This window comes from Suricata suricatta, chromosome 5 (genome assembly GCF_006229205.1).
Source record: "Suricata suricatta isolate VVHF042 chromosome 5, meerkat_22Aug2017_6uvM2_HiC, whole genome shotgun sequence".
NCBI classification, from domain to species: Eukaryota; Metazoa; Chordata; class Mammalia; order Carnivora; family Herpestidae; genus Suricata; species Suricata suricatta.
The window spans coordinates 109,797,757-109,822,813 of NC_043704.1; the positions used below are offsets into that span (position 1 = coordinate 109,797,757).

General features: G+C 38.1%; 1 long non-coding RNA gene across 1 annotated transcript; it reads left to right on the forward strand.

The window, feature by feature from the left end:
• Window positions 1–14,269: 14,269 nt before the first annotated feature.
• Window positions 14,270–24,646, forward strand: LOC115292117. The gene is made up of 3 exons (XR_003908813.1): window positions 14,270–14,290; window positions 22,475–22,543; window positions 24,446–24,646. It is a non-coding gene; the product is annotated as an uncharacterized LOC115292117 (long non-coding RNA).
• Window positions 24,647–25,057: the final 411 nt, after the last annotated feature.

Below are 25,057 nucleotides of genomic sequence, written 5' to 3' on the forward strand. Positions count from 1 at the left end.
ATGCGGTGTTTGAACCTGGATGGCTCACAGGCGGGAAAAACATCTGCAAGACTGCCAGCGTGTATCTGCCTCAAGTCACCGGGTGTCCGCAGTTTTGCAGTTTTTTAGTAAAACTGATTGTCACACAAGCACAAAAACTCCTATTCCAGCTTCCTGTCTAGCTTGTAAATAATATTTGGAATGTGACACCCCCTTCGTCCCAACTCTGCATTACATGATTTATAGAAAGCACAACAGACCCTTCTTTAAAAATAAAATATTTTCTGAAATACTGGAATATTCCAAGGCAAATAAGTCATATTATTGTTGGAGCAAAAGAAACCACAGCCCCAAATCATAATTCATTGGGTGTTGCAAGATGTAACTTGGCTTTCCTTTGAATGGAAAGAATTTTGGGCTAATGTGATAATGTTTTGGAGGGGGGGCGAAATTTCCATTGGATTTAAGGAATTTTGATAACTTGTTCAATAAGGAATCTAATTTAAAACATTGGTTCCATGTTTTGGACACAATTTGGAATGAAATGGTAGGTACGGTGAGGTGTTCTTCCTACAACTTTATTAAGTTGTGTTAAAGAGGAATGGACTGGTTTAAGGAGGAAAAGGAAAGCCATCATGAAAGGTGCTAAAGTTCAGAAATAAGTCCAGAGGCACTGGTAACAGACTTGAGTTCTGACCCATGGCTAGATCCACGAAACACTGAGTTAATATTGTGCACTGCTCCCTTCCATAGTAAATTAATTAATTAATTAAATAGCTCTACTTACCAGTGTTAATCATTAAAAAGTACCCAAGTGCACACGCAGTGAAGCAGATCAAGAGGACACTAACACTTTCTCAGAGCCCAGGAATGGGCATTTTCTATCTACCAATTAGTAGCTTTGAGGACTTCCTTCTGATTCAGCATTCACTTCAACAACTACATCGAATGCCTCCTGTGCCAGAGATATAAGAATGGATAACACAGTCCCTACCCTCAAGGATGATATTTTTACTAGGAAAGAGACAAATAAACCAATTAACTCTGCCTGAGGGATAAATGCTAAAATGGTATAGGCCAGCCCAGGAGGCCTGAGGAGGTTTTGGGAAGGCTTCCTGGAAGAGTTATTTTGAACAGATGCCTTGAAAGGTATATAGGAATTAGCGAGATGGAAAGGGAGTTGAGGCTGGTCAAGTGAAGGAAAGAGCATGGCTGATACAATGGACCTACCAGCCTTCCTGTTAGAGACGAGGGAAAGATAGGCTTAGGGAAGTGGCAGGAGATGGGCTAAAAGCAGGTCTGTGTTAATCCCAAGAGTCTCAACTTTACTCTGAAAACCATGACGAACTGAAAGAGATTACACAGCAAGGGAATAGGTAGGTAGAGTTTGGATTTGGATTTGAGAAAGATCTTGTGGCAGCAGCTTGAGGGTGAATGGGAGCGTGGGGTGGCGGCCCATAGAAGAAGGGTGAATGGGTGTGGACAGACTGGAAAAATGACTCACGCAGGGAGTGAGGAAGGGAGGAACCTTGGGAGCCTCCCAAATCCTGGCTTAGCCTACTGGATTGTTTGCTACTTGCCTTTTAATGTCTTCAATTTGCCTTTCATTCTCCATGACAACGAACCCTGACTTCTGAGTGGGCCACCTACGCGTCTGCTAACAGGTTGGTGCCCTCTCTGGCTTCCTCGCACCTCTCAGAATGTCCAGTGAGCTGCTAAGGACTAATCCCCGTTGTAGGAATTTATTTTCAATTGCTCCCAGACCCTTGTAGACTTCCAAGTTAGCATTTTGGTGCTCTTTTTTCTTGTGGATTTGAAAATTTGCTGTTTGGAGCAACATGGTGAAAAACAGGACTTTGAACCTGTGTATGGTGCAGGAAGGGAAATTATTTTTCCACTTCAGCACTGGAGAAGGGGGGAGGTTCTGGGAACAAAAGAGAAATTGAAACTGAGACAGATTTTCTGCTCCACCAAACAGAATACAAAGAAATACAAGAAAGACCCTTGAATGTGAGAAACAGCAAAATAAACATCCTCATAAGTGACAAAGAAAAAAAAGAATGTTATTTTACGTTAGATAAAGGAGAAAGGGATGGCTAACAAAACTCATAAAATAATGGTCAATCTAGGATTCAAACTGAGTCAAAATAAATTGTGATATAAACTTCATTGTCACTGATTTAGCTTAATAGATGATTACAGATGATATTATAACATGGGTAATGACACTGAAAATTTTGAAGCACTGTAACACGCACCAGATTACATGTTAAAAATATTAAATCATGTTGCTAGCTTTCAACCAACAGTAGCAGTCTAACCACATTTTAAATTGTGGAAATTATTTAAAAAATCATTAGTAATAACAAATAAATAGTTTCCCATTTAGAATACCATGATATTTCTTCAGTGCCAGGAGAACATTAGCAGTATGATTTTTTTTGCTTCTGTGATGTTTACTTATAGTTCATGGGGTCATGAGTGAGTTGATCCATAAGTATATAAAGAAGGTCATTTGAGGGGCCCCTGGGTGGCTCAGTTGGTTAAGCATCGGACTTTGGCTCAGGTCATGATCCCACCGCTTGTGGGTTCTTGCCTCTGGTCAGGCTCTGTGCTGACAGCTCAGAGCCTGGAGCCTGCTTCAGATTCTGTGTCTCCCTCTCTCTCTGCTCCTCCCCCACTCACACTCTATCTCCCTCTCTCAATAATGAATAAATGTTTAAAAAAAAGAAAAAATTAAAAAAATAAAAATAAAAAGAAGGTCATTTGTGGGTGGAGAGGGAAATTATAGAAAACAATTTCAGATGAAATAGAACTACATTTTTAGATAAAGGAAAAAATGTTCAGTGCACGTTCCTGAAATATTTCAAACCATTCAAGTCTTAATTATACCAATGAATCCCAATAGAAATGCAGTTAAGGAATATGGTTTTTAGAGATAATATCAACTATCTGGTTTACCAGTAATGCAGATAAAGGAAATGGTAGCATTTATCTTTTTCACTCAGATGGGCATCTCTGAAGCACATGTGTAAGTGTGTGTGTGTGTGTGTATGAATTGTATCTTCCTTGTCCTGCATACACATTTATACGTCAGTAAGTCCTCACACCTCCCAAATGTAATTTGCCTTTCCTGGTCAAACAAAACAAAACAAAAGCTCAATGAAAATATCCCAAAAAGTTGTGCTTTTTAAAAATCGAAATACAAAAAGGTCTTGAATCACTGATCTAGGAATACTGTTTTTATTATACCAGAATAAAAATAATCCATTGCACAATTCTGTCAAAACTGAGACCCAAATGCAGATCTTTTGCTTTCTAGCCTGTGTTTAAATACATATGGTTGAAAGAAGAAGCTTCTGGAAGGCAGTGAAGAGTTGGAAACATTTTTATATGGAGAATCCATTTTAAGCAGATGCATTAAATGTCTCTCTATTAAGTTTCACATGGAGGAGGGAGATACTCCTCTATAGCCTGGATTAAATTTGTTCAAATATCTGAATAAATATACTGATAGAATTACATGATTTTAGTTTACCTTTAGGGGCCTTTGTTATTTCACATGCCAAGTTAAGTTTTCAAAATTATACCCAGTATTTAAATGTAAGTTATATTGTCTTATATATTATGTATATATAGTATGTTATATAATACAGCACAGTGAATATGTATTATATGCCACTTAATGTATAAGTCACATAGGGGTGAAAATATTATGTAAAATCAACATATTTGTCTTAAAATGTTTATAAAGACTAAAGCAGTTTAAAATGTTCATTTGACTTGGGCATGTCTCAAGCTATTGTACCTAAAGATTGAATCTAAATCTTCAATATAATTATTTTTGGCATCTGGCAATAGGGCAATAAAACACAAATACATTCAGAATTAAAAGTTTAGAACCACAGAATTTGAGTTGGGCACGGAGTGTTAGAGACCATCTGACCCTTCTCCTTTGTTAGACCAGAGAACATTGTATAAGTAAATCGGCCCCATGACAGACCATAACTGGCATCAGTGTCTTCTGACTCTCTCAGACCATTTATTTTCATTGTTTTTCTTAAAAACACTGGGACAATACCAATCTTTAATATAGACATCAAGTTTCCCCACGTTCAGTGGAAAGAAGAGCCACACTAGATTTCAGTACAATTTTCAACCTCTATTTTTTTCCCTTTTTTTTCTTCTTCCTCCCATTTTTTTCCATTCTTCCTTCCATTTTTTCTATCAGAAAACACTTTCACATAATCCCTCTCTTCCTTTCACAAATGAGCACCCACCATGCTAAATCCTGTTCTAGGCAATACAGTTAGAGAAATGAGCACAGTTCAATTACTTCCCTCGAGGAGTTTAGAGTCTGCTATGGGGAGCCAGGCACTAAACAAGCAAAGAATAAATATAAAGAAGGAGCTAAGCATAGGAAGCAATTTCAGATGGAGATAAGTGCTGTGAAGTAAGAGAAAGCAGATTAACAGGATGGAAGTGGGTGTCAAACAGCATGGTCAAGGATTGAGGTGATCAGAGATCAGCAGAGACCTCAAGGAGGGACAGAACATCTCAAGAAAGACCATTTGAAGCAGTGGAAACTGCAGGTGTAGAGTCTTGAATTCCATTTGCCACACTAAGGCTAGAAAACCAACAATGAATAAAGTGAACAGGGTACCTAACTTCAAGGAGTTTACAGTCAAGTGAGAAAAACTGCGAATCCTAATCAGATTAATCACACTCAAAATGTAGAACTACAGCACAGTGTTCGCGGTCGGTGAGAACTATCGAAGTGTTCGGTTGTATTAGAGGTGGGGGTGGAGGAGGGGGTAACACATGATCCACGTTTGCTTTTCACAGAAAGAACTGGAGTACTCTCCTCACTGCCACGGGGAGGCAACTGGTCTAATCCCAGAACGGAGTGCCACCAAACATGAAGTATACCAAAAGGGTGGCCCCTGCCAGGAGGGCAAGGGACAGCAAAGGGCTGAAAGCCAGCATATGACCCTCAGCAGTGAGATACAGCAAACATTAGAATCTATAAGATGACCACATCCATGCCCAGAGGGAAGTAAGCTTTATGGTGTGTGTGTGTGTGTGTGTGTGTGTGTGTGTGTGTACACACATACATGCTTTTTCTTGAAGTCAACACAGTATAGAAAACTCAAAAGTACTGAACATAGAATATTTTTATAAAAATCAGCAGTGATTCCAACTCCCAAAGAGAGACACTGGGAATACTACAGTTGATTTCCCTTCAGGCTTTTCTCGACACATTTTTTACATTGATATTATACTATCTATGCAACTTGGTGTTCTGTTTTCTCTCCCACTTAATCTCATAGTATAACTTTATAAAACCAATGACATCTCTCATGTCATTCATTTTAATCTTCATTTATCACATGAGGTAATGGGGACTGGAGAACCGACCCTTGACCAAAACCTCACGACTAATGAGGACTAGACTCCTGCTCCACAGTGTAGTGTCACACAACATACATCCCAGATCCTGAGTTACTGTGTCTAAAATTAACATATTTTTAAACATTCTACCTGGGATATATACCTGTCTTTTTAAAATAATTTTTTCCTTTTGATGTCTTTATTTTATTTTGAGAGAGAGAGAGAGAGAGTGAGGGGCAGAGAGAGAGAGGGAGACACAGAATACTAAGCAGGCTCCAGGCTCTGAGATGTCAGCACAGAGCCCTATGTGGGACTCGAACCCATGGGCTGTGAGATCAGGACCTGAGCTGAAGTCGGACGCTCAACTGACTGAGCCACCCAGGTGCCCTGACACCTGTCTTTTAATGAGCATTGTCACTAAGGTAAAGGAAATATAATAATAGTAGTCTTTTAATAAATAAAGCAGTTACAAAAATAAATATGAAACAGGTAGCCAGAAAGTCAAAGTGGATATATTACTTATGTGTGTTTATAGTATATAATTACATGTAATATTATAAAATGCTGTCTACCATCTCATAAAATGAGAATCCTCTTGTCATCTTCTAAAAATATTATCTAATAAGTCTTATAGTACAAATGTTCTAGTGTAACCATTTTATGTACTGCAATCCAAGCATTTCTACATATAATGAAAGCACCTGAAAATATGGCCATTGCTTTATCTATTCCTATATGCAAACAAATTTCTGAAAATGCCAATAGCAAGGTTGATTTTTCCTTTCCTGAATGTCTATTTATCTATGCATTTTTTTTTTTGAGTTCTTTCTTTGGGCTCCTATGATAGTTCTCTCTGGATCCTATCGGCTCCTCCTACATCTAATTACCTCTCTGTTTCCTGAAATTACCTTCAGACCATTTCTCAAGAGATGTCCTAAAGGACTTTCGAAAAAGAACAACATATATATATATAAATATATATAAATTATATATAAATATATATATAAATGATGGGGGATCCTATTCTTTTTCTCTTTTCCCCCTCTTTGCCTTGTCCAGCAGTGTGGAAACTGAGCAGTACAGTTATAAATTAATTCTCATATCTTATTGTAGGCATCAGTATGCTGGCTATTGCTTCTTAATTCATTTAACAAATATTTATTGGGCACTGATCATACGCTAAGAGTTTGCTTGGCCCTGGGGATACAGAAATTATTAAGATTTCTTCAAGGCACTCACAGCCTAGTCTAGCTGGCGGAAGTGCAGGGGAGGTCCGGAGGCAGATGCGGGGGAAAAAAACCTCACACTCTTGGAAAAAAGTGTAGCAAATTAAACAATTCAATTAAATTCAACAAACCCTGAGTGCTTGCCATGTGCCAGGCAGATGGTAAGGAGGATAGGCTGCACCAGGCCTCTCTCCTCACAGACTCCCAAGCAGCTGGCGAATGGTAAAATTACCTGGCACATGGTAAGTGCTTCATGGCAGAAAGAAAGATAAAAAAGACTTAGGGGGCGCCTGGGTGGCTCAGTCAGTTAAGTGTCCGACTTCAGCTCAGGTCATTCTGTGAGTCTGAACGTTCTGTGAGTTCGAGCCCTGCATCAGGCTCTGTGCTGACAGCTCGGAGCCTGGCGCCTGCTTCAGATTCCGTGTCTCCCTCTCTTTCTCTCCCCTCCCCTGCTTGTTCTCTCTCTCTCTCTCTCTCTCTCTCTCTCTCAAAAGTAAATAAACATTATTTTTTTTAAGACAGAAAAGACATAAAGGACTATAAGACAGAAAAGCAACTTGATCAGATGAACGCTTATAACAAATCATTGCCCTAGCAATGAATGTTTGTTTTCCTACTGGCGCCTGGGTGACTCAGTCTGTTTAGTGTCCGACTCTTGATTTCAGCTCAGGTCATGATCTCACAGTTTCTGAGTTTGAGCCCACCATTAGGCTGTGCACCCACAATGTGGAGCCTGCTTCGGATTCTCTCTCTCTCTCTCTCTCTCTCTCTGCCCCTACCCCCACACAGTCTCTCTCTTTCTCTTTCAGAGGAAATAAATAAATAATTAAAAAGCTTTTTAAAAAAGAAATTTGTTTTTCTTGTTTTTTATGCTGCTACTAGCTTACTGAGTGTCCCGTCAAGTTCCCAGACAGCAGGCTCCCTCACCTTGCCCTCAAGGAGTCCCAAGCTGGTCTTGCAACTCTCTCCTAGCTTTCCCCCAGGCCTTCAACACCGGGAGGTGATAGGAGATTATCTGATTAAAGTCATTCAAAGGAAGGTGAGACTGAGGCTTAATCCTTTGAAAGTGACTGCTTTGACAAAAGATAGCAGGTTAACTGTAATGAACAGCTAACTGGCCGGGCTTAGCGGGTTCTTTGGAAGGGCCCCTCCTTCTCACCCTTCTAGCTGCCCACCGCCCACCCACCATTATATCCTTCCCTCTCTATTTTCCCTCCAGAAATAAAGGAAGAAGGAAAACTGGCGAATTGAGGAATGTTAGGGACTCTAATCACATATAATGTCTTTCTGCACTCTCCCAAGAGGCAAATGAGGTGGCATTTACGAGCCCATCCTAGAAACAGGAAAACTAAAAGTAGGGAAATCCTTCCTGACTTTGGCTTCACTTTGAATCCATCAAGTGCCATCCAGACCAATCAAATCAGAATTTCTGGGAGTGGCATGCAAGCATCAGTAGTTTTTAAGTTCCTCAAATGATTCCAATGTGCAGCCAAAGGTTTCTCCCACTGACATAGAGTTTAGGAAATGAAATTACGCAGAATCAGTGGCAATCCATTGACCTGCTCCATTTTCTTCCCTTGGCGAGTAAGGTCTATTTGGCACAAAAGAAACAGAGTTCTCTGCAGGAAAGTCTGTCTCTAATAGAGTTAGCTTTGGGCAAACAGGTGCACATAGGCAACGAAATGGGGGAATCAGGACTGGGGTTTGGGAGCTAAGGTGGTAATGCATCTTTGTCATACACCTGGTTGGACATGGGGCTTCTTAAGCAACCTAAATACATTTCACTTTATCCCAGGTAAGCATCAGTGGTTGTCTGTGGGCTTAAAAACCAACTAGATACAGGGGCACCTGTGTGGCTCAGTCGGTTAAGCGTCCAACTTCAGCTCAGGTCATGATCTCACGGTTCATAGGTTCAAGCCCTGAGTCGGGCTCTGTGCTGACAGTTAGCTCAGAACCTGGAGCCTGTCTTCAGATTCTGTATCTCCCTCTCTCTCTGACCCTCCCCTGCTTGCGCTGTCTCTCTCTGTCTCTCAAAAATAAAAAGCATTAAAGCAAAAACAACTAGATACAGACAAGTCCACACAGAAGATAATCCTACATGTTCTATAATGCTTAGGTTGCCGTTTGCTTAAAATTCCATATCCTGTCTCTTTCTAAGAAATTGTGATCATGAGTGCCCCTTAAGAATGACATTAGGGCCACTGAGAGATCAAAAGTGTCCTAGGCCACCTCCTTTCGGATTTATTTATATTAGACTATAGAATATGTATGTGTGTGTGCCTATCACATAAAAATGTGTGTATATACCTATATGTATATATATATGTAACTTTCTTGAAAATAAGAAGTCTTGCAAATTCTTACATATTTTATGAATTCATTCAACAAAATAACATGGTTAAATCATAAATACAAATACATTAATAGGACATTCCTCATTTAAATCTCATTTGCAAATAACATTAGAAGTCTTAATTTATGGTCTTTGTGAATGTGCCATTGGTCCCTGTGGCCACACCTGGGTGGCTCTGAACACCCATATTTCTGCCACAGGCTTAGCAATGAGTAACTGCCGACAGGACCTGATCCCTGTGAGCCTTCCCGGTACTGAATGTATTTTTAGAGAATGTTGAACATTCTTTTCCCTTTTCAAACTTTTCTGGCTGAAGGTCCCCAGCTGACCGGTAACTGCTGCATTTTCACTCTGTCTTTTTGCTGTCAGCTTTCCTATCCTGTTCACAAATAGTCACTGAACACCTGGCATAATTCCAGCCTTTTCTAGAACTCGAAGCTATAGAAGGAGCAAAACTAGACCTCAAAGCTCTTGAGCTATGCAGTCTGGCAGGATATAGATATGAAAGAGTAAATAATTATAATCAATTAAGTAAACAATACAAATATGCAACGTGTAGTGTCAGGGAAGAAGAGTGTGAACAGGTGAATCTAAACTCAAAAGATAGACAAATAACATTATCTTTAAAAAAAATTTTTTTAATGTTTTATTTATTTTTGAGACAGGGAGAGACAGAGCATGAGAGGGGGAGGGGCAGAGAGAGAAGGAGACACAGAACTGGAAGCAGGCTCCAGGCTCTGAGCTAGCTGTCAGCACAGAGCCTGAAGTGGGGCCCGAACCCACGAATGTGAGATCTGACCTGAGCCGAAGCCGGAGGCTTAACCGACTGAGCCACCCAGGCACCCTAACTTTACACTCTTTTATTTTCATGCAATTCAAGTGTCTAGAGTCACTGCCATGTGAGAACCATCTCAGTACTTAAACTGCATGTCTTCAGTGCCTCTTAATTTGTAAGACAGAATTCTATTACTAGTTGCATAAAATAATGACTCTCTTTCTGTTGAGATGCAGGGTATCTATCACACAGCCCCCCAAGGGCAAAACTTGGAGAAATCTGTGACTGATCATTACTATGCCACCCGGGTTGTGTTCTTTGGTGTTTATTTTTCATCCATTTCCTGGGTTTAATGCTTAAGGTTACGACATCCCAAGACAAAGCCAGCTTCTCTCTCCTACGTTCAGAGAGTATAACCTGTCAGCTTTTGAATTAACATATGAAAATCCAAATGTATTATCTTTGACTTTGTCAAAGGCTTTTTAAAAAATCTTTGTTCCTGGATGTAAAATTATTTTTTTCTGCACCTGAATATAATAGGTAACATGTGCTTTTAAAAAATAATGTATCAAGTGCCTTTAATAGGAGTTTATTAATTCCGCTCAGGAGCCATTGTAAAGATGTTTATGCATGATTATTCTAGACTAGCAATAGAGCCGTAGTCTGTAGCTCCTACCCACACGCTACTCCCATGCACAGTGTAACTTCCTTCTATAGCTTCAAGACTCCCACGTTCCTACAAAAACTCTTTCCTACCTGTCATTTATTCTTCACAATTAAATAAAGAACAAGTTAACTGTTTAAAAGAGGCTGGCTACTCTGGGCCTTTCTTTTTCATGAAGTTATTCTTCTCTGAAGATACTCTAAATTACAGACTTAGCCAGAACAGTTTTTTCCTCTTGCAAGTACTTTGAAGTCTGCTTCTTACAATATTCTGGTAGGTCTGTCTTAGAAGAAACTGTAAATAGTTTGTCAGTTTCCCTAAATACCAAGAGCTCTGTGTGGGCCTTGGGAGGTGTCAACTTTGTTGAATTAGACTTGAATTTGTGGAAAAGGGTGTTTCTGGCACCAACCATCCATCTTGTATAAGACAGCCAGAATTAATTATTAAGAAAAAGGAGTACATGGATGATGTTTGGTACAACTCTGGATAGTTTCCTTACTTTGATACAAGAAGCCAGCAGAAGGAAATCTATTTCATTTATGACTGAATTACAAGAGACTAGAGGGGAAAACACGGTCTCCTTTGATGTTATTGGCAATAGGTATTCATGTGCCAAATATGACACGTGGGCCAACTTCCACCAGCAGAAGTCATGGCTGCTACAACCTTGTCCTTCCGCCTGTATTGTTGGCTGCTCTCAGAAAGAGCATAGTCACCTCTCCCCCATCCCAACTATGTATGCATCTCCCTTTTTAGAAGAATTAGGTTAAAAAATAAAGGGGTGTTACTTCAAAGGCTATTGTTCTGCCCATGCATGCCTTGACTCCTATGCAATAAAGATGGTCTTTGGAGTCTGTTATCAGGCACACATTTCTAGACAATCTCTCCAACTCTCAGTTTCCCACTAACTTAAATCATCCACCTCGTAGAAATGGGATCATGATTTCATGGAAATTACCCTAACATAGGTCAGGCCTTTGATAAGTTATAGCTATTATTATTATTAATTTAAATGGGTGATAATTATGAATTTTTAAATGTAGGTTATTTTATTTATTTAAAAAATGTGGGTTTATTTTTTTTTTATTTTTGAGGGAGAGAGGAACAGACTGTGAATGGGGGAGGTGCAGAGAGGGAGACAGAATCCAAAGCAGGCTTCAAAGCCCGACATGGGGCTCGAACTCACAAACCATGAGATCAGGACCTGAGCTGGAGTCGGATGCTTAACTGACTGAGCCACCCAGGCTCCCCATAAGAAATAGGGTATTTTAAAAATAAGCTCATGTTAAACTCCAGATCTCTTCAAGATATGAAGATTAAAATAGAATTAGGGGCACCTGGGTGGTTCAGTTGGTTGGGCATCAGACGTCAGCTCAGGTCATGATCTCATGGTCTGTGAGTTCGAGCCCTGCATCTGGCTCTGTGCCAAAAGCTCAGAGCCTGAAGCCTGCTTTAGATTCTGTGTCTCCCTCACTCTCTTCCCCTCCTCTGCTCATTCTCTGTCTCACTCCAAAATAAAATAAAAGCATAAAACATTTTCTTAATAAAATCAAATTACAAGTTTTAAGAAATGTACAGCGCTTGTTATAAGATAAAAAAACAAATCCTCTTGGAGTTTTCTGAATGGACAGGTAGGATGTAATCAAAAGGGAATCCAAGATGCTCCCTGGAGTGATAAACAGGCACTTTTCAAACATCTCTTTTAATTGACCAGAGCACAGCTGTCTTTTGTCCAACTTTCCCCACCCACTTTACAAGAAAAAAAAAAAAAAAAAAGAAAAGAAAACATGGGAAGGACAAGCGAACCCAAATAAAAGGCATCGTCCTCTTTAAAAAAGAGTACATAATGCACAGTTGCGTGGAAACCACATCCTTCGGAGCCATATGTGATTTTTTTTTAATGCAGTCAGAGCTGTTGCCACAGGATAAAAATTTAGTTGCCTACTTGCTTCTTTTAAGTAATACAAGTCAAGAGACTGTTCCAGGCAGAGCTTCCCTCTTTTTCAGCTTTTCCTCCTTCCTCACTGAAAAAATGTATCTCTCAATCTCATCGAACAAACACCCTCTGAATGCTAAGTGAAGAAAATAGTGATTATGTGTTGCTAAGTACTGTTTAGTAACAAAGGTTGGGCCACAGGAATGGTGACATCACCCACAGAAGAAGGAACACTTACACTTTTGAAAGAGATTCTTTTCCAACATGATGGGTCACCAACCAGAGGAACAAAGCCAAATAAGGCAGGAGGAGAGACTGCCTGGTTCTGGGGAAGGCATCTTTAGCATCCAATTCTGGAATCATGCCCCAAGCCCACATGCTCTTTCTATGCTCCCTTCTGCATCTAGTTCATGTCAACTATGTGTACTATTATTGTAAAAAGCCTGCTACTCTCACACGTCAATATATAAGCTTCGTGATTAATCTGTCCACCTATGGTGAGCAGCGGGTCAGGAAGTGGCTTCATGTTTCAGAGGTTTTCTCTACATATTCACACGTTGCAGATATTCACGCATTCACACACACAATGGACTTGGAAACCACACACCATCTTGCACTTTGCAATAATCCAATAATATGGCGAGTCATCATATCCACATGTTTACATGAAACAGTGGACTGCAACGCTGAAATAGCACACAGCCACCTGTGCTCTTCCATAATTCCCAATGCCACCAACATAATGGTTTTCTATTTGGGCATTGATAGGAACACTCAAAAGTCAGCTTGTGGATCCTACAATATCATGCCTGCCTGCCTTGGGGAAATTACAATTCATTTTTCCAGCCACACTCAGGCCAATGCCATTGACAGATTTTTTTCAATGTCATCTCTTAACGGCCATACTAGTTGTCATTAACTTCTTAAGTATATGGGGAGGCCATTTGTTCTTGTCTCCAATAAATATTAGGTCTGTTTAAATAACACTAATACTAATACTATCATGAAGAGGAAAAAGAAGAAGGAGAAGGAGGGTGGGGGGAGGGGGGGAGGAAGAGGAGGAAGAGGAGGAGAAGTCCTTTTCAGTAAGGTATTCTATATTCCTTCCCCAAATCATACTCAGTCTCCCAACTCCCCATGCAAAAGTTGTATCCATCTAACTCTGGGATTTAAAAGGTAATAATTGGATGATTTAGATCTCTTGGGATAATAAAAATAAATCAGAAGAAATTTATAATTATTCTGAAAATGCAGAGTAAGTAACTGCTACTTATAATAGGAATTGGTGATGTTGTAAGGGTCCCTACCATCACTGGCTCTGGGATTTGAGAAGAATAAATAAGAGAACATCTGTTGTCTCCAGAGACTAGAAAACAGACTTTTCTCTAGTCTTTTGCGCTTCATATCCATGCAGAGACTAACATGCGTGGTGACTCCATTACCAGACGTCAGGGCACCTGTTTTCAATGGCCATCATGAAGGTCAGTTATTCTGTAGCAATATTGCCGGAAACTGTGAAATTGACATATTTAAATGACATTTAAATAGGTATGGGTTTGATAAAAGCGTACCTATTTATACTTTTCACTTTTATCAAACCTATACGTATTATAAAAATGAGAAGGCAAGAAAATGTAGTTAACCTTTGAAGATAAACTCTGCTTATTGAAATTTATCTAAATATAATAACTTATCACTAAGAAAGCTTTTGACTTATGTAGTAATTCCTGCTTCTCTTCAAACAACAGTTTTTCTTGGCCTATGTTAGAGAGGGAATGAGTCACCCATTGCACTCACTTCCCCAGTACACACACGTGCATGGCCTTGCAAATATTTGCTCACAGTGTACACCTCCTTGCCTTGGCCTACAATGTAGGGAAACTGGCCCTTTCTTTGTCCGCCCCCGCTCCTTAGTGTCATCTCACACTACCTTCTGCGACCTGGACTCCTCCTTTCTGCATTTCAGGTATGCCAAACTCATCCCTGCCTTCTCTGCAGGAGCACTCTTCCAGGGTCCTCTGCATGGCACTCGCAAACTTCCTGTCATTCAGGTCTTAGCTTAAATATTTCCCTTTCAGAGAGGCCACCTGGGAGGCCAGCTAGGTAGAGAAGCTTTGCTTCTCTGTCTCTCTATCCTTTTACTTTGTTGAATGGTCTTCATGCTGTTGTCTATCATATCTGAAATTCCGTTTTTAAACTTTTCCTTGCATACTGGCTTACTTATTGTCTTCCGACTGGACTGAAGTTCAGCTCCTTCAGGGTAGAAATTTGGTCTTGGCCATCACCATTTTCCCAGCATCTAGATGAGTGCTTAATGCATAGTGCTTGATACATGAATACACGAATAAATGCACTTCAAAATGGAAACAGAGGCTTCTCACAAGAATTTAAATCGTCTCTTCACATAACCCACTTCTTGAGAAGGACCACAAAGGCAGGGTCACCACACACCTCCTCTGGGAGGACCATAGAATAGAGAAAAAAAGTGGCTCAATGTTACATTAATGTAATATAAAAATGTTTTTTCCAGTTCTTTGAAATTTTTCTATATTTTTTTTGAAATTGTTTTCTCCCAACCCTTTTCCACTTAATGAAAATATTGATAATTCAACTTCAGTGCTGCCTCCCCCAGGGAGTCTTGTGCCATCACCGCACCAAGGAGTGTAACTCTCAACTATTTTTTTTAAAGCTTCAGGTGACACCTTACATTTTTCATATCATGGCCAAAAATCCACTCCTTTTAATATTTTCCCAAGTAGAGTGCAAGATTTCTGAGGGAGGGTTATACCATATAATCTATAAGTTTTTAATTGTATCTAAACCACAACTTCATCTACCTTGTATATAAATATTAGGGGCAGTATATGAACCTGATAAAGATCCATTGCGGAGACAGACACACCGGCATCAGTTTTGTGACCACTGTCAAACTAACTCTTTCCAAATCTCTTTTTTCCCCTTTAAATCTGTAAAATTGTAATAGGGGGACATATTTCACAAAGTCAGTGAAGGTGTTAAGTTAATTAATCCTGTGAAGCACAATGGTACTAAATACAATGATATTTTTTAAAACGGTACTAAAACCTGGTACTAAAAATGAAATGCAGTGGTGCTAAAAACTAGTACTAAAAATGTAATAGTAAAGCTATGATTATTAACATTATTATCATCATCACCACCACCATCATCATCATCATTATTTAGGACCTAATAATCTCAAGAATCAAGTCATAGGTTTATAGCCTTAAACTTGATATGTTGGATTTACACACAAAACAACTCCAAACAATTTTCCTAGAATAGCCTTTAAAATCCACCTCAAGATAAAAAAATAGAACCAGCAAATAATTATACAACAATATGTGAACTATATGCATAGCCATGAGGCCAGAACAAGCAGATGGTGAATCAGGAAAGAATTCTGGAAGGAGATTGCTCTTCCATATGGCTTGAGGGAAGCAATAAATCCTAACTGGCAAGGAAGGGTGGGCACATGTGTTCCTTGGGGGTGAGGACAGAGGCAGAACCAGTGCAAAGGCAGTGGGGCAGAGCGATTGCCCCCAGGATTCTAAGAGATTAGTGGCACCCACTGTGAACTGGTCTCTTTTTAGCTCCATGGAAGAGAGCCAATACACAAAAAAAGAGAACTTCTCGGTCTATTGGTTGTCCCCAGGGACTGCTTCTTTTGTTTCAGTTCCCTTCACTCAGTGCTAACAGAAGTACCCCACCTGACAATTGCATGGCAGTTTAGAACACAACCGCAATCATGGCCTCCTCCACACGACCTTGGGAGATAGCACTTATTTTTATCATGCTTATTTTATTTGTACCTAAGGCTCAAAACTGTTGAGGCCTTTGCTTAATCATCATTTGAGTACCTAATACATTCCAGGCATTTTTCTAGACACTGAGGGTATGACATGAACAAAACAGACCAAACCCTACCCTCATGGAACTTACATTTTAGTGGGAGGAACAGGAAACAAATAATTAAACAAAGAAATAAAGATAAAGATTTTGTGTGGTATTAAGTGCTATCAGGAAAATTAAATTGGGGTAAAAAGATAGAGAGTGACTGGGTTAGGGACACTATCATAAAGTATGTAGTTGGTCATGGAAGACATTCTTTAGGAGAATCATTTGACCATCTGAAGAAAGAAGGGTTGTGTCACACTGATGTGTGGGAAGGACATGCCGGAAAAGAGGGAAGAGCATGTGCAAAGTCCCTGAGACAGGAATGAGTTTAGGAAGCTCTAGAAGCAAAATAAGGAGTGGAACCAGGGCATAGTGAATGACGGGATAAGAGGGAGGATGTGAGGGAGGAGATGTAGGTAGAGGATAATATGTATAAGGAATAGCGAGGAATTTGGATTTTTTCATAATTAAAATGGAATCCACTGAAGAATTTTGAGCAGAGAGTCACAGGATTTGATTTCCATTTTAAAAGATCATGCTGGTTGGGATGCAAGAATAGAAAAAGATCTCACAGTCGTGCAATCAAGGGCCACGTTGGGCTTTGCACTGGGCATGAAGCCTGCTTGAGGTTCTCTCTGTCTGCCTATCCCACTGCCCCTCCACCACTTGTGTGTGCTCTGTCCTGAGGGAGAGAGTAGAAAAAGAGAGAAATGTCCAGAACAGAAGTGGTAGTGTCTTTCACTTTGCTCAAAATGGTGGAAGGGGTGAGCCTTGTCAATGTTGGGATATATTTTGGAAATAGAACTGACAGATTTGCTTGTAAGTAGGATGTAGTTGAGGAAAAGAAAGAAACTAGTGATGATTTTGACATGGATAACTGAGTGTAAGGTCATGTCATTTACTAACCAAATATGACTGGGCATGGATCAGAGAGGAGGGTGGGCAATGAGGGGTTTTATTTTGAACATGTTAACTTTAAGATGCCTGTTAACATCTGAGGTTTAATAATCACACTGAGGTGTGAGTCCACAAGTTGGCAATATTTAAGATAGTATAATTTTTTAAAATTTAAAGTTATGGGGTTAGATATCTGGAGAGAGAAGTAACCATCCAAGATTCACAGTCAGTAAGTGACAGAATAGAAATTGAAAATGAGTCTTAACACTGAGTTTCTCTTCCTACTGCAAATAGCAGGATATGTCCATCTTTATCAGTGCTGGAGTAAAATATGGGGCAGTATGAGGGACAGGAGCATTCTAGAATCACCCGTAGAAAAGGGTAAGAATGTTCCCAGTGCTTACGGACTACACAAATTCATGGTTGCTACTTTCCTTATCTCTTATTCTGTAAGTGTGATGATATCTGCACATTTAACTTTTAAAAATCCATTCTGGAATAATACATTCATAAGGTTGACCAACGACCACAGGTCCCTACTTCTTTTTGGAAACTGCCACTTCTTGGAATGCATGAGAGATCATCAACTTCAGAGTAAATGTAGATTGAACAGAATTGAAATAAAGATATATAAAGATAGAAGGTTAACCAATAACTCAAACAGATGTTTCTGAATTGTATCATAACATTTGCAATAGGACTATCAGGTTTGTTTAGCAGAAATGGCTTGGGCAAGTAGCACTTTATCTCCACAGCTTGGAAAACAATTAAAAGTCAATCAATTAAAAAATAAAATTAAACCAATAAGAATGCATAGGGAAAAAATTTAAAAACTGGAAACAAACAGAAACAATGAATCTAATTGTATTTCCGATGAATACTATATAACCTGAAATGGAAAGAAAGAAAAATAGGGAGGGATGGAGGGAAGAGGGAAAGAAGGAAGAAAGGAACTCATAATTCCTTTAAATAATAAACTAATAAACGTAGTATCTTGTGAGGAATGGGTGTGTGAGGGGAGAAGTGCACACAAACCTTGAATTCTTTTTAGTGTGTTTATTGTAGTGATTTAGGAAAAGTAATTCTAAAATTATTTAACCATTTTTTAATGTTTATTTGTTTTTAAAAGAGAGAGAGAGAGAGAGAGAGAGAGAGCGCGCGCGCGCGCGCGCGCATGAGTTGGGGGAGGGGCACAAAGAGAGGGAGACACAGAATGCGAGGTAGGCTCCAGGCACAGAGCCTGACATGGGGCTCGAACCCATGAGGCATGAGATCATGACCTGAGCCGAAGTCAGACGCTTAACCAACTGAGCCACCCAGGTGCCCGTTAGATGCTTTATAGAATTAAATAAATGAGTAAACATGTTGGCGTTAAGATCCAGGGCTCACACTGTGGAAGGAGGGACACACAAACATACACAGGTGAGGGCAAGAAGGAACCTTCTGGGAATGAATTGAAATTGGAAATATCAGATTAACTCAGGATGTCCAAAATATATGTGTATGTTTATATTTTTTATGAATGCATGCATATGCATTTTTATGCATACTTGTATGTTTCTGTCTGTCTATATGTGTGTTACTACATTTTTGCTGAAAGGGTCAAAAATAAAGGCACTCCAGTGGCAGTGAGCATACCTAACCCAGATTTTGACCTCTTAGATCATTCTCCAGTAAAAGAAATGAGAAGTGAATGATTCTAGGGTTGGGATGGGCTCGATACCAGATTAGCCTAGAACATCTTATTATGCCAGAAAGTACGAAAGTGCTCAGTAACGTGATGGAGCTGGCCACAGGGACATAGAAGCCAGAATAAAGAGTCTTCGTTGGATAGATGTGGACAGTTTGAGCACCATCATAATTAAGGCCGTAAGGAATTATAAACCCCTGGAAAGACAGAAATTCCTGACTTAATATCAGGAACAGATATAAAAATTAGTAATTAAATATAGAAGAGAAGGGAGGGTTTTTTTGGCTTACATTAGAAAACAAAAGGCTGACTGAAAAGTGCACAGAGTTCTGGAGCTATAAAATCATGATTTTATAACTGCAATACATTACAATCAAGACTGCATCAGATGAGAATATCAATTAATGTCAACCCAAGAGGAAATTTTTCATGAAGAGTTGTTAGTACAATATGAAGAAATTAGGCAACACTTTGACATGGCAACCAAGATTAACATTACCATTGGGGGATAGGTGAGCATCCTGTGACCCTAGGTATCATCACCTGCACGGTATTCTAGCAAACAAAGCATAACCACAATCTAATTGTGAGGAAACGTCAGACAAATACAAAATGAGCAACATTCTGTTAAAAAGAAAAAAAAAAGAGTTGGTAGATAGACGTAAAGGTTTCAATTTTATAAAAGATGAAGAAATGATGTGGAAATGTCCCAGATTAAGGGAGGCTAAAGAGACATTGCAACTAAATGTAACACATGACTCTAAACTGGAGGCTTTACTGGAGGGGGAAGACTGTAAAGAACATTATTAGATAAATAGCAAGTTGGAATATGGGCAAATAAGAGATACAAGTATTGTATCTGTGTAAATTTATGGAGTAGATTTTGTACTACCTCTATATTTAGTAACTACAAGCTGAATGTTAAGGGTCATGTTTTTTTTATAACTTACCCTCAAGTGGTTCAGGGGAAAAAAAAAAAGGAGATAGAAAGTTATAGAGAAAGAAAGAATGAGAGCAAATTATGATGCAAATAGAGTAAAATATTAAGATTAGGCAAATTTGGGTGTCCACTATACTATTCTTGGTTTTAGAACTCTTTTGAGCTTGAAATTATTTCTCGATAAAAAAATTAAGTAAATGAAGTATGATAAGCATTTCTAGTAAGCATTAAAAACACCAATGGCATTATAATGATATATGATTTTTACTCAGAAGGCAGCCTAATTGTGCACAGAATGTTTCTGCCTCTCCTCTAATTCAGATCTGTTCACCGACATAGGAAGAGCATAGAGCATTCCGTTTCAGTTTTTTTTCGTATGCAAAGTGAAGACAAATGGAACTGAAGTATGCTTAAAGAAAAATGCTACTAATTTCATTTTGTTGAGAACCAGAACTCTGGTGATTTTTTTCAAGGTCATATTACTATTTATGTTTGTTTCCAAAGGGAAAAGAATTTTGAGACTCTGATAACCACTAAATATGGAAAAAATAGAGAACTTACCATGAAGTTTTTGTAAAGTACAATAATAATGAGCTGGGACATTTTATACTAGTTTATGGAGTGAAAACAGTAAGCTAACTTCATTGCTGCTCCACTTTCCATGGTTCCAATGTGAATTATTGTGCTTAATGCCATTTTTCTTTAAATTTTCATTTAAAAATACAAATTTATTATTTTCCATAGCAATGCTAGAAAATGGAAGCCCCACTTTGCATGCGTCTAGAATGATGAAAAGACAAAGTTGGAAAGTATTTCGAAAACATTACATCTAAGTGCCTAATTCTAGTTCATATACAAAATAAAAATATCAGTGATGTTAGGGAAGCATTGGAAATGTAATAATGATTCTCAAACAACACATAATTTACACTTCAAAGATTTAAGCAGTAAACAGTGCTTTTATTTTCTAGAGTGCAGATATGTGAATTAGACTGCATATAATGCTTCTTTTTAAAAGGAAATAATTTAGAAATATATAAGAATTTGCCTTTATTCTTTATATTTGCAGAAATTATCTCTTATATGAAAATGAGATTCATATTTCTTTTTACAGACTATGTACTTCCAAAGCTCATATCTTTGTGAACACAATAATTTTCCCATGTAACAAATCTTTTTATTAATAGAAAAAATATGTATATGCTACGCGTGGCCCTAATTTGGAAGTCCTGTCCACTAAAAGTAAATAGAAAATCAATGGATGTAAGTGGACACAATTTGCTTTTAAAAAGGCTGGAAGAGCCACATTATCCAGATTTAGAGGATTCTTGTTTCTGAATTCAAAACACACCATCCCTCTGAGTCTGCACCCAAACCATAATCTTTTGGGCAAAAAGCCCTTGTCTTTACTTTTGCAAATGAGAAAATGGCCCAAAAAAGGGAAAACTAACCAGATAAGTGCTTCAATATTTCCAAAGTTCTTTTGGAAGTCCAGTCCACTATGTTAAGAACAAATTGCATCATTGTTTCACAGTGACATTATTATTTGAAAGGTAATATATTTGTGAGGTGGGATAGAGCCCCCTAGAAGCAGGTCATTCTCTTGCACAGGTGGCAGCTTTAGAAAGTTCTCACTGTGAAGGAGGGGACAGACACCCAACAGAACTGTGAGATTCGTTGGATCAACCCCAGATTTCAACAGTCTGACAGATACCCAGCAAGATCGCACACATGTCGTATAGACTACAGTGTCTTATGAAGACAGATACAAAATTTTCAGTGCTGTACATAGTCATTCAGTTTCAACTTTTAAGATTCAGTAAAGACATGTCTCAGTGCATCATGTGTAATCTTAAGGAAACACAGTTAACTATATGTCTGTAGTTCAAAAGTAAAAACTTATAAGTTGCTTACAATATTTTATTAATTTCACTTTAAAATGTGGATTTGGGGGTGAACTCTAAATGCTTTTTCTTATTACACTATGTGAAATAAAAAGCCTAAGCAATGCATCTTGCTGTTCTCCCAATAATGACAAGATCATCCCCTTTAACAATCCATATATCTCATGGAAACTCAGCCCGATAGCACTAACTTTTTTTTTTTGGTACATATAATTTTGTCATAAAACAAATTCTAAACTTCTTCTCCATAATCTAGAACCAGACAGTTCATTCAGAGACTAAGAGTTCACAATAAACACAACCACAACAACAGCAACACATCCACCATGCCAGCTAGATCGGATTTTCTCTACATCTTTGGCCTTCCATTTGCCAATCTGAATTACAGTGTTGACCAATTTAGATTGTTTTTTCCTTGACTATGTTTTTTCTCGGTTGTTAACAACTATTCAGAGTAATACCATACTACATATAACAAACCCACAGCACTTAATAACTTATGACATCAAAATATCTCATACTTAAAATTCCAGACATTTAAAAATACTTCCACCATTTATTTTTCAAGAGAGGGACGTTAGAAGTGGTGTTGTTGCAAAGGCCATAATCAGGTTCTGACGGAAGGAGTTGAGTTTAATTAGTGTGTGATAGATACATAAAGATGGACATGCACAATTTTAATGGACTTCTTACAACTCTCAACTTGATGTTAAATTTCTGATCTGGTTAAGAATGTCAAACTTCAGTCAACAGTTCATTTCCTGAATTTATAACACTAACAATCTGTTTTTCTTCTCTCTATAGTCGAAAGACAGCGACTCCTGTCACAGTGCACTGCACGAAAATAATTTTTTAAAAAAACCTATGTTCCAGGTAATGTAATAAACCCAGTGTGACAGCATTGTTTACCCAAATTGATTAAAATTAAATCCATTAATTTACGGAACAATGTGGACTTTCTTTTTCAGAAGCCACGTGATTACTCTAATTAAGAAAGCAAACCAAATTAAGTAAGCATTCAAATATATTATTTGCTTACAAAAGCTTTACAAATTGCTGTGATAAATGTAATTATATTAAATGGCTAATTTGTGTGTATATATATATATATATATATATATTACTCTGGCTTGGCACAAATAAAAAAATTCTGCTGGATTTAGATTACTTTAGAATTTCCTAATGAAATTAGTTTCAGCTTATTTTGATCTGCAATTATGAATCCAAAGGGTTCTGACTCTTAGTTCTTACTCCATTGTTAAGCATTATAACTGGATATTAATCTTAAGACAAACATAAATTTCTAAAATTTGACTTACTCATTTACTTTTTTAAATACTACTATCTACACTACAAATTCCTTTTTTCTTAAGTGTTTAAATATCACCATCATGTGATAATATGAAAGATAAGACTGAAATGTCACAAATTAAATAATTTTCTATATTTTCACAGTGGGTAGAAACAAATTCAAGAATATCTTTATCCTGGAAAATGTCCAACTAATATTATGAAAATTAGCAAACATAACTAGGGTTAGAAATTTACTAGAGCTAAGGGAAGAAAAAGTTCTCAAAATTTACATTAGTATGAAGTTCTCATAGCACTAAATTGTGTACAAAATTATGAAAATACATTTTTTTTACTTTTCACTTAAAATAATTTGGAGATCAATAAGAACTTTAAAATCTTCCAGCTTTTTACAAGATTGAATGTGCAGTTAAAGCTGTAAATTTACTAAACTTTTTCACTTAAAGTATCGACTACTTCCTTGAGGATTGTCAGGTTTAGCTAACCTATTTTATAATGCAGCTAATATTTAAATTCCACCAACAAAAATCCAAATAATAAAATGAAAAATAGCAAGTTAACACTCTCTTCTTACCGCCGTCTTATTTCCAGTTGCTTGTTAAGCTGCTTAAATAGTTGAGTTAACCGCCATCTGAAAGGGCTCTAACTCTGCTCATCTCTCTTTAGTCAGGCTTTTTTTCTCTCCTCAAAAGGACAGTCTACCAAAAGAGGAAGTTGTGAAACACCAGAGTCATTTTGCTTTATACATTCTATGGAGAATGGAAAGTTATTTACAAACCTTACATTTGGAATCAGGGTAACAGATATAAGTTGTGTGTATATTCATATATAACTAACATATACACAAGTGTATATGTGTAAGCAAGGTTTTGAAAAGTTGAGCTATTGAAATCTATACTTGATTATGTAATGCTCATTTACATAAGGAAACATCTCCTCTGTGGCCAAAAGACAATCATAGAAAAAATACTGCTCTATGCAACAAAAACTGTCAAGCTGATACATGAGGAATAAACTTGTTTTTATAAGGCTAATTAATTTCAACTCTTCAGAGTATGACCTACATGCTAATCTGACTGCAGACATATTGTACAAAGAAAGAAAAAAAAAACTTCAGTAAACGGGCCTTTTTCCTGGAATCTGGGTAGTGGTTTTTTTACCTACAGGCCTTAAACTTCCTTTCTCATGAATAGCTGCCTGTTACATATAGATAAAGAATTGCAAAACTGAAACTGTTGCTTATCCATTAGCTATGGTCTCTCTAAACTTCGGCCACAAGAATAAAAAACAGGTGCTGGTCCGGCAATGCTGAACATAACTGGTTAAGTTTCTAACAGGTTGGAGCACTAATTGAAAATATGGGGTAGTAGGGACAAGGGTAGAGAAAGGGCATAAAACCAGTTGATCAAAGCCAAAACCACCGTCAACTTCAAATAGAATGAAATATACATATTCTTCTCCCAGGTTACTGAATAACGGAAGCAAATGAAGAGCTGCAATTTGTATGTGGCACCCCTCCCACTCTCCCTCGCTGTTGGCCCAGGGAAGAGAAGTCGGTGGATTGCAAGAATAACAGTAAATTATGCAAACCTCCACATGCCACAAGAACCACTTTCTGGACTTTGGAAAGTGTCATGCTCTCGGGGTATCACACTCTGCTTTTTAACTAGCCATAGTTTCAAAGGGACAATAAAGAGCGATAGGGGACCATTAAAAAGGGAAACGTTTTTCCATTTCACCTAAATTCTTACTTGATGTGAATTCGCAGGAAGGAAAAATAAAAGAACAAAAGATACCAGCAAAGCTGCCACAAAACAGCAAAACACCAGAGTGTCATCAGTACATAATTCGATTTGAACTCTTTCATGAGATACTACTTATAAGAAAATCCTTGAAGAAAAACTTACTGATGTGATTAATAGTGCTAACATTCTATATGTTTTGAGGACTATTAAATACAATTGTAGCTGGGTTCTATTGTAAACCACGAGGCCCATCTGCCCACCAAAGACCCAGGCCCACTACTGGAAGCAAAGTGCTGATGTTTGTACATGATTTTAATGTCCTGGCCCAGTA